At 41.8% G+C, this 14968-nt stretch overlaps 2 long non-coding RNA genes across 4 annotated transcripts in view; one reads left to right on the forward strand and one right to left on the reverse strand.

The window, feature by feature from the left end:
* The window catches only part of LOC138745090 (uncharacterized), a 32839-nt gene that overhangs the window by 16601 nt on the left and 1270 nt on the right, over positions 1–14968 (reverse strand). For 2 of the 3 annotated variants that reach the window (XR_011346008.1, XR_011346009.1), the window contains exon 3: positions 14589–14731. This is a non-coding gene — a long non-coding RNA (uncharacterized lncRNA). Of the gene's footprint in view, positions 1–14588; positions 14736–14968 lie in introns of all 3 variants that reach the window. The other variant, XR_011346007.1, reaches the window with a different exon arrangement.
* Positions 83–14968, forward strand: part of LOC138745091 (uncharacterized) — a 43482-nt gene continuing 28596 nt past the window's right edge. Inside the window, exon 1 of the long non-coding RNA XR_011346010.1 lies at positions 83–202. This is a non-coding gene — a long non-coding RNA (uncharacterized lncRNA). The remainder of the gene's footprint in view (positions 203–14968) is intronic.

Genomic DNA, 14968 nt, shown 5'->3' on the forward strand with positions numbered 1-14968 from the left:
GGCTGCAGTGGGTACCATCTCCTGGTGTTTTTTATTCATTATTCCTGATGAAAGGTTTTTTTTTTGCTTGTTTATTGCTTTCAGTTGGTGCTGCCTGACCTGCTGAGCTTTTCCAGTCTTTTGTGTTGCTACAGTAGTTCAACTCAGCTACTCTGACAAGATCTCCCAAGTTCACAACCTCTGCTCCTGAGAAGATGTGGACGTAAGTTAAGAAAACCAGATCCTACACATTCCCTGCAACTATCCTGGCTTGCAAACATATTTTCATTCCATTGTCATCTCTCGGTCTAAATTTTAAAATGCGGACCCAACCTCAATGTCGGAGCACCTTCACCAGCAGGTTTGCAATGCTTCAAAAGGATGCTCCATCACTATCTTCACAAGGCCCCTTATGGATGAATGAAACATGCTGGCTTTGCCAGTGACCACTCTATCCTGGAAAATGAATAAATAAGAAAAAGAAATTGCATTTGCTTTGCTTCTTGGTGGAGAATGTTAGCAAACTTAGGGGGTTGAAAGTTGCTACAACAGAACCATTTGTTACAATTATATTTCCTGCTAGTTGACTTCTGCTCTGCTGTGGATTTTATGTTTGATTATCAACCGGCCTTAAATTTATTGTCTAAGATCATTCTCTTTTTTGGCAGTTCTTGTGATATAAGATGGGAAAATGTTTAAAATAAATGCAGTATCCACAAAGGATCAGTGTGGTCCAAATAGCCCGCCATTGTGATAGGTCTATCCATCTACCCATCCATCAGAGTGGCCATGTTATTATTTTGCTGCAAAGTGAGGGACCATTGTTTTCCCCAAGCACATTATTTCTTGATAAAGTCATCTGGTTCCTTTTCAACCAAAGATAGTAAGTCTGTGCAAGCCTTTATATTTGGCAGGAGGAAAATATGGAAAGTACTTAACTCTTAGGATAGGAAGAGATAACAGTATGTTGTAAAACAGGAGGCTATGTTGAATCAGCTACACATTAAATCTGATCGAGAATAAAATCTGGTGAGATAAACAATGTAAGGTAAATGCCAATCTCACCCAAAGATTACATTGATCTTGGTAGCAGTTTAAACAGAAGTAAATATCCGACCAAGAGCAGATATTCAAAATAACTTTCAAAGTTAATATAATCAATCAACAATTGGACTGAGCATGAATTCAGAATGTAAATCAATGGAGAGAAGATCAGGAGCTAAATCAAAGCCAAAAAGAAATAACCAGCAAAAATTACTTGAGTGATATTAGATTTCAGAAGTATTTTGTGAGATACATTATAATGCAAAGTTCATTGAATTACTCAAGAATGCAATTTTATTTACATGTATGAAACCCCCAAGGTGATCTATCTTTATAAAGCTCCACAACCTGCCCCTCAGTTCAGCTCAGTGGTAGCTGAGGAATGGATGTTCACAAGAGAAAGCATTTAGGTCTGCTGATTGACAGCTGGCCAGGTGTTGTCTTGTTCTTCAGTGCTCTTCCTGCAGGTATACAAGGTTTCCCCCTGCAGTAGGCTAGTGATGTATCACCACAGATACAAATGCTGAAGGAGTTGTGGATGGTGTGGAAGGTTGTAGTAGATTACAAAAGGATATAGACAGGATGCACAGAAATAACGTGGAAGATGTTTAGGGACCATTTGCTTGGGGTTCAGCAGAGGTTTGTCCCACACAGACAGGAAAAAGATGGTAGGTAAAGGAAACCATGGTTGACAAAACAGCTAATTAAGAGGAAGAAGGAAGCACAAAACAGGAAGGGCTCATATGAATTATATGGTAGCCAGGAAGGAACTTAAAAAGGACTTAGGAGAGCTTGAAGGGATCATGAAGAAGCCTTGGCAAATAGGATTATAGAGAACCCCAGGGTGTTCTCTGTGCACAAGAAGAACAGAAGGATGATGAGAATGAAGGTGGGGCCACTTAAAGATAAAGGAGGCAACAAGTGATTAGAGACGGAAGAGGTTGGGGAGGACATAAATGAATACTTTGCTTCAGATTAACCAGAGAAAATAACCCTTATCAGGATGTGGTCAGAAAATAATCGGCTTTTGTTCTGGATGATGTTGAGATTAGGGAAGAGAAAGTGTTGAATCTTCTTAAAAATATAAAGTTTGATAAATCCCCGGGTCAAATGTGATTCTACCCCAGGTTGCTGTGGGAAGGGAGGATTCTGGTCATTGATTATGAACTGTGAACCCTCCTTGGCCACAGGGGAGGCGCCAGAGGGTTGGAGAACGGCAAATGTGGTCCCCTTGTTTAAAAAAGGTAATAGGGAGAATCCTGGGCATTATAGACCAGTGAGTCTTACGTCAGTCATGTGCAAACTATTGGAGAAGATTCTTAAGGACAGGATTTATGAGGATTTGGAGAAGTCCAGTCTACTCAGGGATAGTCAGCGTGGCTTTGTGAAGGGAAGGTCATGTCTCAGAAGACTAACTGAGTTTTTTGAAGAGTTGATATAAAAAATTGATGAAGGTAGGGTAATAGATACAGTCTGTATAGATTTTAGGAAGGCATTTGACAAAGTCCCCCATGAGAGACTCAGAAAGTCATGAACCATGAGATCCATGGAAACTTGGTTGTATGGATTAAAAATTGGCTTGCCTGTGAGTAGTAGGGGACAGAAAGTATTCTGCCTGGAGGTCAGTGGCTATTGGAGCTATCTGTTCTAGGACCCTGACTTTTTGTGATTTTTATAAATTAACTGGATGAAGAGGCGGATGGATGGGTCTGTAAGTTTGCAGATGATACTATGGTGCTCTGTCGTACAGAAAGCAGACACAAAGACAGATCAACAGGCTTTATTCCACTTAAAGTCCTTGCAGTTAGCTGTAGCTCTGTGTTGCTACTCTACAAATCTCTGGTGAGACCACGCTTAAAGTGTTGTAATTCAGTCTGGTCACCTCATTATAGGAACATAGGAACATAGGAAGTAGGAACAGGAGTAGGCCTGCTCCGCCATTCAATACGATCATGGCTGATCTGATTTATGACCTAACTCCACCTACCTGCCTTCTCCCCATATCCCCTAATTCCTCTATCATGTAAAAAATTGATCTAACCGAATTTTAAATAGGTTTAATGAGGCAGCCTCAACCACTTCCCTGGTTAGAGAATTCCAAACATTCACTACTCTCTGGGAAAAACTATTTTTCCTCATCTCTGTCCTAAATCTACTCCCCCGAATCTTGAGACTGTGTCCTCTCATTTTAGTTTCTCTGGCCAGCTCAAAAAACCTTCCTACATCTATCCTATCCATACCCTTCTTAATCCTATATGTTTCTATAAGATCTCCTCTCATTCTTCTGAACTCGAGCGAATACAATCCTAGATGATTTAATCTTTCATCATAAGTCAACCCCTTCATCCCAGGGATCAACCTAGTAAACCTCCTCTGGACCGTCTCCAAAGCCAGTATATCCTTCCTCAAATATGGAGACCAGAACTGGACACAGTACTCCAGGTGCGGTCTCACCAGTACCTTATACAGTTGCCACATTACCTCCCTACTCTTGAATTCAATTCCTCTAGCGATGAAGGCCAACATTCCATTTGCCTTCTTTAACCTGCTGCACCTTCATCCTAACTTTTTGCGATTCATGCACAAGCACTCCCAAGTCCCTCTGCTATAGTAAGCTATGGAGAGGGGGCAGAGGAGATTTATTAGGATGTTGCCAGGAATAGAAAATAAGTTTTACGAGGCAAGGTTAGCAGAGTTGGGACTTTTCTCTTTGGAGCAAATAAGGACGAGAGTTGACTTAATAGAGGGCTACAAGATTCTGCGAGGCATAGACTTTGGGCTATGTCCCAGGACAGGAGTAGCAAACACCAGAGGACATGAGTTCAAAGTGAAGGGAGGGAAGTTTAGGGGAGATATCAGGGGTAAGTTATTTTACACCGAGAGATTTGGGGGCCTGGAATGCCTCGCCAGGGACGGTGGTGGAGGCTGGAACATGAGGGCATTAAAGAAACTCTTAGACAGGCACATGGCTGGAAGAAAAATAGGGTTACAGGGTAGCAAGGGTTTAGTATTTTTGGTTTTGGTAGGAATATATAGGTCAGCACAAATTCGAGGGCAGAAGGGCCTGTACTGTGTTGTAATGTTCTATGTCCTACAGTATGTTCGATTAATTTGATTTTTGATTCAGTATTGATTATCAGAGTGTGTTGTGTTGATAATTTTTGACAACTATATGAAAATCAATTCAAATGCAGATGCTAGAAATCTGAAATAAAAGCAGAAAATGCAGAAAGCACTCAGCATAACAGGCAGCTGCCGTGGAAAGACCAGGACTGGAAATGAGAGGAAAATAAAACACTGTTCAGTTGTAGAGAGGTGGCAAAAGGATAAATTGGACCGTGGGAATGGGGCAATGCCAGAGTTAAGAACATAAAACAGTACAGCAATGGATAATGCCCTTCGATCACCTGTCCATGTTAAACATAATGTCCAGTTACCCAAGATATTAATTATAGATGTTCCTGGTCAAAGGGGGTGGGGGAGGAGAAGGGGTGAGAGAAAGAATCAGAGGAACAGAGTGAGAGTGAGAGAGAGGGAGAGAAAGCAAGCGAAAGAAAGAGAGACAGTGAGAAGGAAAGACAGTGAGAGAGAGAGAGTGAACCAGCAAAAGGATAAGAGACAGCTAGAGAGAGAGTGAGAGAGAGGGAGAGAAAGCAAGCAAAAGAAAGAGACAGAGAGAGAGACAGTGAGAAGGAAAGACAGTGAGTGAGAGAGAGAGAGAGTGAACCAGCAAAAGGATAAGAGACAGCTAGAGAGAGAGTGAGAGAGAGCCAGAGAGAAAGAGAGTCAGAGAGAACCAGAGGGGAAGTTAGGGTCAGAGAGAGCACCAGAGAGAAAGAGCGAGAGAGAAAATGCTCAAAACCAGGCTATTTGAAAAGTGAAGTGTGCAAAGTGTGTGAAAATCAAGCCTGTAGAATATGCTCAAGTTATCAGATTATTGCTTATCAAAATAGGGAGCCAGAGTAATATTGTGGATGTTTAACACAACATCCAGGGCCAGTTTTGATGGAGGCAAGGAGAGTAGTCACTGGAAGTTGCAGAATACAATGTGGAATCTGAAAGCAGCAAAGTGCCCAAGTAAAAGGTGAGGTTGTGTTCCTCAAGCTTGCAATGACTTGTGTTATTATAGTGAAGAAAGGCACAGTGTGATATGTAAGAGCAAGAGAGAGTCATCCAATCTGCACTTGGTTTCTCAGATGCAGAGAACCCCTATCTATTCAAAGAAAAGAAATCACAATCGTACACTTACATTTCTATTCAAGGATCTATTTGTTTCCCCATATGAAGATTTAACCTTGGATAATTAGATTTGCCACATTACTTAAGAACTGGTGCATAAATCTTTGGAACAAATGATTTTAAGTAGTTTCAGCTAATTAATTTGATCAATTGTTATCTATTTTGAGATGAAGCCTTTTGTTGATTTATTTAATTGGATGTTGATTATATTTTTCTGCCTGTGACTAAATAACTCCAAGTTCTGTTTACCTTTAGCTCCCCCCCGCCCCATTGTTAACCTGTATCAGAAGAATAACTAATTTTTGGAATTATTACCCTAGCTTTCAAATCACTTTTGGTCTTTCATCTCCTTAATTTTATAATTTCCTTCACAATGCCCAGCGATACCTGTACTTTTCTGCATCTGATCACAGTATTATCCCTAATCATCCCACCAATGGAGGCTTTGCTTTCAGCTGCCAAAGTGCAGGGATCTAGATGCTCATTTCTAAATGCCTTCATCTAGCTGCATCCATTATTTTTCTTTTTCTTTGGCTTGGCTTCGCGGACGAAGATTTATGGAGGGGTAATGTCCACGTCTGCTGCAGGCTCATTGGTGACTGACAAGTCCGACGCGGGACAGGCAGGCACAGTTGCAGCGGTTGCAAGGGAAAATTGGTGGGTTGGCATTGAAAAGGGATTGGAAGTGTTCTGACCATCGATTGAGGATGGAGATCTTGTCGCTGCATCCATAAGATGTTGCCAAAACACATCTTTCTCTTAACCCTTTGCTATCCGCTTACATCTTGTTGTGACTTGGTGTCAAATGTTTGCTCCTGTGAATTACATTGAAATTCTACAGCATGGAAACAGGCCTTTCAGCCCAACTTGACCCTGCCAACCAAGCTAGTCCCCTTAGCCTGCATTCGGCCTATATCATTCTGTACCATCCCAATCCATTTTCTACTCAAAATGTCTTTTTGAATATTCTAAATGTCCCTATTTCTACCATTCCATAAAGCCACCACCCTCTGTGTGAAGAAGATGACCCTCAGGTCCTTTTGAAATCTTTCACTTTTCTCCTTAAATCTATGCCCTCTATTTTTTAGATTCCCACACCCTGGGGAGAAAATTATGACTAGTTACATTATCGATACCCCTCATAATTTTATAAACATTTATAAGGCTCCACTCAGCCTGTTAAGCTCCAGGGAGAAAAGTTACAGCCTATGCAACTTCATTTGATAATCAAACCTCCCATTCCCCGTAACATTTTCATGAATCTTTTCTAGTGTCATGGCATTTCCTGTTAGAGGATGATCTAACCGGCACACAACATACCAAGTGCAGTCTTACCCAAGTGTTGGACAGTTGTAAACTGAAGCTCCTGCTCCTGTTCTCAGTGGCCTGACCCATGAAGTCCAACATGCCAAAAACTTCTTCACCACTCACTCAACCTGTTGTCACTTTGATAGAACTAAGTATCTGACCACCAAGTCCCTTTGGTTTACAAAACTCTCCAGAGTCCTATCTTTCATAGAGTAAATCCTGTCTTGATTTAACTTATCAAATAAGAATACCTAGCGATTGTGCCAGGTAGCATGTTCGTATGTTGCCATGTCACAAGCACTGAATAAATCATACTCTTTTTCCTTGCTGTACTTGTAACAAGAAGGAAAAACATCTCCGTCAAGTTAAGTGTATTGTCATCTAATGGCACAAGCACAGCGTTCTCCGGTTCTCAATGCAAAACACGCAGACACACAACCAGATATTACACACATACAGACAAACAATACATATGCAGGACAAGTATATATACAACTAAATATTGTTTTGTAAATATGAGAGACTTGGAGGGTCAGAGTGAGCAGTTCCATTGGTCGTTCGGCATTCTCACTGCCCGTGGGAAGAAGCTGTTCCTCAGCCTGGTGGGGCTGGCTCTGATCCTCCTGGATCTCTTCCCCAAGAGGAGCAGTTGAAAGATGCTGTGTGTGGGGTGGAAGGGGCCCTCCATCATTTTTCACGCCCCCTTCAGAGGTTTACTGGGGGGAGAGTAGACTCCACTGATCCTCTCTGCCCCTCTTATGCTATTGTAATTTGATATCCAATCCATTTCTCTGCAGCAACCATACCACACTGTGATGCAGCCGGCCAGGATGCTCTCAAAAGAACTCCTGTAGAAGGTTGTGGCCGATAGCCTTAACGGCTTCAGTTGAACAGTGCACGGATAGTTGATTAGTCATGTTGGTAAGGAGTCCCTGAGTCCATTTATCTTTGGTACAGCTGTACCAGTTCACAATCTCAAAGGCAGTTGTTCACCCACATAGCTATTTTCCAATGCACTTCTATTCACGAACTCACCAAAGGCACACAGGACAAGTTGTGAAAAATCCATACTGAACAGATGCAGAGCAAAAGAGTTTAGGCTTCCCATATCTCTTGCCAACTGTGTCAGCTAATTGCTACCTACTTGTTCTCATTTCCCTCAAAGAATAATTGCCACAGCTTTAGTCTACAAATCAGTAATGAAGCAGTTTCCAAAAAAAAATTACTTAAGAAACATTAAAAAATGAATTTCCTTTCAGAAATAAAATTAGAAAGTCTGACAAATTCACTTTTTTGATGGTTTTCATATTTGGCTCAATGATTTATGGCAGTCATCAAGTATGGACAGTATCTTCAAACTTCTACTCTTCGTCAATTCCTCTGTAATTGTTTCCACCTAATGATATGCCTCAGTCATCCACTTTCAAGAGTCTAAACTGCCACAAAATGACGTAGCCATTACTTTTAGAGAGAGAAGGTTATTCAGCCCATCATAGGTTCTCATGATATAGACAGACACTATTAGATCAATACTAGTTAAATCTGTGCCAGTTTTCTGAAAGAGACCCCCCCCCCTCCAAGCCCTACCCCAATAAGCCTCATAAAATGATTTTGTCCCCCTCATAAAACTAATCATTTGTATTTCGAAGGCCATGATAATTGTCGGCCAGTAAGTTTGACTTTGGTGGTGGGGAAGATTATGGAGGATATTCTTCGAGATAGTTTTTACGCAGGGATTGATTAGGGGAACCTAGCATGGATTTGTAAAAGGAAAGTCATATTTGACAAACCTTGATGAGTTTTTTGAGGAACTGACAAAAAAGGTGGCTGAAGGTAAAGTGGTTGATGTGATCTATTTGGATTTTAGTAAGGCTTTTGATAAGGTTCCACATGGAAGGTTAATAAGAAAGGTTTAGTCACTAGGAATTAGTAGAGAGATTGTGACATGGGTTCAGAGGTGGCTGGGAGACAGACAGCAGAGATTCATGGTGGACAACTGTCTTGTAAGGTTGGAAGCCTGTGACAAGCGGGGTGCCTCAGGGATTGGTGCTAGGTCCCTTGTTGTTTACCATTTATATTAATGATTTAGAGGAGGATGTGGTTAACTGGGTAAGCAAATATGTGGATGATACGAAAATAGGGGGAGTGGTGGATAGTGAGGGAGATTTTCTTGGATTACAGAAGGATTTGGTTTGTTTGGAAGAGTGGGCAGAAAGATGGCAGATGGAATTCAATGTGGACAAGTGTGAGGTGCTGTATTTCAGTAAAAATAACCAGAATAGGACATATGCAGTTAAGGGGAGGGCCTTGAGGCACGTAGAGGGACGTGGGGAGTTATGGTACAGAGTTCACTGAACGTGGATTCCCATGTAGACAGGGTGGTTAAGAAGGCATATGGTATGCTGGCCTTCATAAATCATAGTATAGAGTATAGGAGCTGGGAGGTGATGCTGCAGCTGTTTAAGGTATTGGTGAAGCCAGGTTTGGAGTACTGTGCTCCGTCTGGTCTCCAAATTATAGAAAGGATAAAGATAAGGTGGAGAGGGTGCAGAGAAGGTTTACAAGGATGTTGCCTGGCTTGCAGCATCTGGATTACAGGGAGAGATTAAGGAGACTGGGACTTTATTCATTGGAGCGTAGATGACTGAGAGGGGACTTGATAGAGGTATTTAAAATTATGAAAAGAATAGATAGACTAAACATAAACAGACACTTTCCCCTGAGGGCAGGGGAGGTTGGAACAAAAGGCCACGTGTTAAGGGTAAGGGGGCAACACTTTAGGAGAAATATTAGAAGTGGCTTTTTCATTCAGCGAGTGGTGGCAGAAAGGAATGAACTTCCGAATGAGATAGTTGCGGCAGAGTCCCTTCTGTAATTTAAGAGAACGTTGGATGTGTACATGGAGGTGAGGGGGTTAGAGAGTTATTGGCGGTGAGCGAGAGGTTTGAGTTAGTGGAGTTGTTCTAGTGAACCGGTGCGGACTCGAAAGGCCGACATGGCCTGTTTCCGCTCCGTAAATGGTTATATGGTTATGATAGGATCTGTTTCATCAATGTTCCAGGTAGTGAATTCTAAAGATCCATTTGCAACGTCTTAACCACCAGTTATTAAAAATGATGACAAATAGATGTATGAACACTATTTTAATTTCACATTCAGTACCTTGTTGTACCAAAGTATTCAGTAAAAGGGCTTATTTTCCAATTTTCCTTTCAATTATTAAAAATACTTTGCTTATTTCAATTCATGAATTTTCATTCAATCCTTATTTTGATAGTTAAAATATCAAAATGCAGCAGACACAGAAAATATGAAATAACAACAAAATATTTAACAAGTCAGATAGCAGCCTTGTGTGAAAATCGAAGATAACATTAAAGTTGACAAACTTTGGTTAGACCTTCCCAATGAAAGGTTCAAGGTTCAAGATTCCTTAATTTTTAATTTTTATTTATGATACTCCCAGACACCTCCTTTTGCCTGCCCCTCTAATAGGACCCCACTATGGCTCATCAACCCACTGTCTCCAACCTCATCACCTCTGGTCACCAACACCACAGCCGCCAACCTTATTGTCTCCCATCCCTGCACTGCTTGTTTCTATCTTCTACACAGAATACATAAACATAACTTTCTGGGTAGATCCATTGTTTCAACTTGCTCTTGTCCCACTGAATTAATTTCATCGTACCTTGACCCTATCATTTCTCCCAGTCCAATTCTCCCCCCCCCCCCCCCACCTACATCCATGATATCTCACACACCCTCCATCTCTTCAATGACTTCAGATTCCCTGAAATGGACCATCTCATCTTTACAATGGATGTCAAATCCTTTTTTACCTCTATCCCCCATACAGAAGGTGTTAAAGCACTTTGCTTCTTTCTGGACCAGAGACCCGATGGGTCACCTTCGACCACTACCCTCCTCCACCTGGCAGAACTTGTCCTCACTCTAAAAAACTTCTTCTTTGACTCATCCCACTTCCTCCAAATCAAAGGAGTGGCTATGGGTACCCACATGGGTCCCAGTTATACCTGCCTGTTTGTGGACTTTGTGGAGCAATCCATGCTGCAGGCCTACACAGGCAAGATCCCCCACCCAATTCTTCCTCCGCTATATTGATGACTATATCAGGGCTGCCCTATGCACCTGCGATGAGCTTATCAACTTCATTCACTTTGAGGCCAACTTCTACCCTGATCTCAGACTCATCTGGTCCATCTCTTGCAACACCCTCCCCTCCCTGGATCTCTCACCTCCATCTCAGGAGACAAGCTTTCCTCCGACATATATTACAAACCCTCTAACTTCCACAATTACCTTGAGTACACGTCCTCACACCCTTCCCCCAGAAGGATTCTATTCCCTTCTCTCAATTTCCCTGTCTCTGCCACATTTGTTCCCAAGATGAGGTCATCCAGGCCAGATCTTCCACAAACATGGCTTTCCCTCCACCATTATCAACTCAGCCCTCATCCGCATCCATTTCCCGTTCATCTGCCATGGTTCCTAGACACAACAGACATAGGATTCCCCTTGACCTCACCTAGCTCCCCACCAGTCTCTGTATCCTCTGGAATTTCCAGCACTTACAACAGGATCCCACCACCAGACATGTTTTCCCCTCTCCTCCCCGCTCTGCCTTCCATAGAGACTGCTCCTTCCATGACTCCCTTGCGCACTTATCCCTCCCCACCAATTGTCCCCCAGCACCTTCCTCTGTGGCTGCAGGAGGCACCACACTTGTGCCCACACCTCCTCCCTCACCACATTCTGGGACTCCCAAACTGGCTTTATAAGTGAGGCAACACTTATGTATCACAAGACTGATTTACTGCATCTGGTGCTCCCGTTGTGGCCTTCCCTACATTGGAGAGATCAGACGCAGACTGGGAGATCGCTTCACTGTGCACCTTCACTCCATCCACAACAGTGACAGAGAGCTGCCAGTAGCCAACCATTTCAATTCTGTGCCACACCCCCATACTCGCATGTCTGTCCATGACCTTACATACTATCCCACCAAGACCACCTGCAAATTGGAGAACAACACCTGATTTTCCATCTGGGCACTCTCCAGCCAGCTGGCATGAACATCAACATTTCTGGTTTCTGCTGACTTGCTGTCCTCTTCCGTTCCCTCTTCCAGCTCTCCTCCCCCTTCCCTCTCTATTCCTCTAGCCAGCCTCCCCCCCCACCCCCACACACTTTTGTTGATATTTTTCCATTCCTTGATGAAGGGTTCAAGCCTGACACATCAGTTATATATTTTGACTTTTGCTATATAAAGGACACTGTTTGACCTGGTTCCATTCTCCAGCATTTTGTATTTTGACTTCAACCACGATGTCTATAGATTTTTGTGTTTTACTACCTTTATTGATATTTCACAAAATACACCCCTTTGATTGTCCTATAAAGGAACACAGAGCTGCCAATCGTCCTGTGCCACTACAAAGGTGAGAAAGAGAAGCAAAAGATAAGTCCCTTCAGTGACATGCAGTGCCTGTGGATCCTGCCATCCCCTCCTACAGTCTATTCACCATCAAAGCCCCACAGTCTCCTGGCCATTCCAGCAGTGAACGCAACTGTAACTCATTTTCAGCATTTCTGATTTTACTTCATATATAAGAGCATAGTTAATTATACTTTGACTACATTTTCCCTTTATTTAACATGATAGGTATTGATAAATCCTTTAACAAAATGTCAGCTTCCTCTTTGCTTTCTAAGAAAATGTTGCAGCTCTATAAAACTCTGGTTGGACCACACTTGGAATATTGTGTTCGGTTCTGGCCACTCCATTGGAGGAAGGATGTGGAGCTATGGAGAGGATGCAGAGGAGGTTTACCAGGATGTTGCCTGGATTGGAGAACATGTCTTATGAGGCAAGGTTGACAGAGCTAGTTGTTTTTGCTTTGGACTGAAGAAGGCTGAGAGGTGACTTAATAGAGGTTGACAAAATTATGAGAGGCATAGATAAATACCAGAGAATATCTGTACAAGTTAGTGGGAGGAAAGTTTAATGGAAACATCAGGATAATTTTTGTTCCACAGAGAGTAGTGGATGCATGGAATGCATTCCCATTGGTGGTGGGTATTAGTGCAATAGGGACATTTTACAAAACTCTCAGACAGGCACATGGATACAAGATTATGGGTGTGAAATAGGGAAGGTTTAGATTATCGAATAAGTTGGCACAACATAGTGGCCAAAGGATCTTTACTGTGCTATAATAGTCTATGTTCTATGTAATCCTTTGCTCCAGAAGCGCGACTGAAATCACTGGGGTCTTGGACCCTGAACTAGGTCTGATGTGACACCTGAACCATAATATCCTAGTATAGACCAAGAAGTGCCCAATGTCAGAAAAAATGGACAGGTTTCAACTTCAAAGTCTGGTGCAAAATGGACAAAGAACTTGTGTACTTAATATGCACAGCAACCCAGGGCCTATTGCAGTTGAAATGGCTGAATCCTGGCAGTTCCATTTAGAACTGCTATCAATAACCATTGACTTCTGGGCCTCTGTAGTATCAAAGGAATCGGGGATATTTCTGGTGAAAAGTGTGAACAGAAACCTGGTTGATAAATCATGGACAGTTCAAGCGAGGCAACATCACAAGGTTTTAATAACATTTCTCCAGAATGAATTCTGATCTTCCTGCCTTGCTTCTTTTGAAGTTTTTAAACAATGATTACTTACATCTTCATCCATAGTCAACGCACACAACATTTCTTTTCTTTTTCAACGTGCATTTACATTAAATTCCGTTGGCCAACTTTCAGGCAATTTACATATTTTATTTAACACATCATTCCCACTGCCCGCCTTAATTCTATTTTTTTCTTCAATGTAGTATTGACTCCAAATCTAAACCATCTGGATTGATGTCCTGAATTGAAATCACTGATGAAAATTAAGGAAAATGAGGAAAGACTTGTATTATTTTGTGCCGTTCATGACATCACATTTTACAGAGAATGTTGTAAATTAAAGGATGGACCCGACAAATTGCATAGTGCGAGCAGCTCAAACAGCAATGTGGTAATGACTAGATAATCAGTTTTAGTGGTATTGATTGAGGGATAAAAAATAGCCAAAGCTCTGGGGAGAATGCCACTGCTCATTTTCAAAATGTTGCCATGGAACCTTTTAAGTCTACCCTTGAGGGAAGGCAGTACTTCAATTTAATATTGCATCTGAAAGGCAATACTTTCCACAATGCAGCATTCTCTTGATGCTCCCTGGAGTGCTTGCTGAACTCAGTGGTTACCTAAATTACAAATATTTTTGCTGTAAACTAAATTTAACAGAGGCCTCAAAATGTCCTGGATCAGCCCCATGTGTTTCCCATCTTTCAGTATTTCTCCACACTGGAGAGGGTGCAGAAGGATTAGCCAGGGCTTTGCCTAAATTGGAGCATTACAGATTTAAGGGAAAAACGTTGAAAGTTCAGATTCATTGTCAGAGCACATGCGTGACCAGGGTCAGTGCCAGACTATTTTGTCCCTGAGGCAAGGACAATTACTCGCACCCTCCCATAAAATGACCAACTTTGATTTTCAAAAACAGATGTTTTGTAGAAAAAATGTAAAACACAAAACTTGAAACTGCTAAATTGCAAGGTTAAGTAACACATTAATCTTTGATTATATTTCTCAAATACAAAGGAAAACATATTGGCATGCAGATCATTAGGAACTAAAGGGCACTTGGTAGAATGCATCCCTCTGCCAAGGCCAACACAGCACTCAAACCTTTTACTTCACACACCTCTCAGTCTATTTACCTTCCAGTATTAGAATGATGCAGTATGAAAATGGCCCTTTGGCCCATCAAGTTTGCTCTGACTTTGCAAATCTATGCTATTTCCTTTTTTAATTTTCCCACATTTCTGTCATTTCCCCCCAGATTCTATAACTCAGTTCCACATGATAGCAATGGCCAATAATTTATCTGCCTACTTCTTTGAGATTCGAGAGGATATTGAAGCCTTCAGAGGAAGCTCACCTTGTCATCGGGTGAATGTGCTAAGTGCACACAGTCAGGGCCAGAGTTCAGGGCAGAAGCCTGATCGCTGGAGTTGGGAGGTAGTCGCTCTATTCATTGCACCCTTGTGAGACAGCTTCAACTAGGACATGTCGCTTTAACAACTGCCTGGAAGGGAGAGTATCTCCATATTACACAAGAACTGTGAGAACTTGCAATACAGTGATAGAGAGCACTGAGCAAAATGTAACTGTATAATTTCAGCATGGCTTTACACATGAAAATTCAAGAATGCTTTTCCGTTAGTCTTCCTTTTGAAGTTCTCATGTTTTATGAAACTTTGACAACTAGGAAAAACAAAATCTTTAATATAATGACAAAAATAGCATGGAGTAATTGTT

Source organism: Narcine bancroftii, chromosome 10 (genome assembly GCF_036971445.1).
Source record: "Narcine bancroftii isolate sNarBan1 chromosome 10, sNarBan1.hap1, whole genome shotgun sequence".
In the NCBI taxonomy this organism is placed as follows: Eukaryota; Metazoa; Chordata; class Chondrichthyes; order Torpediniformes; family Narcinidae; genus Narcine; species Narcine bancroftii.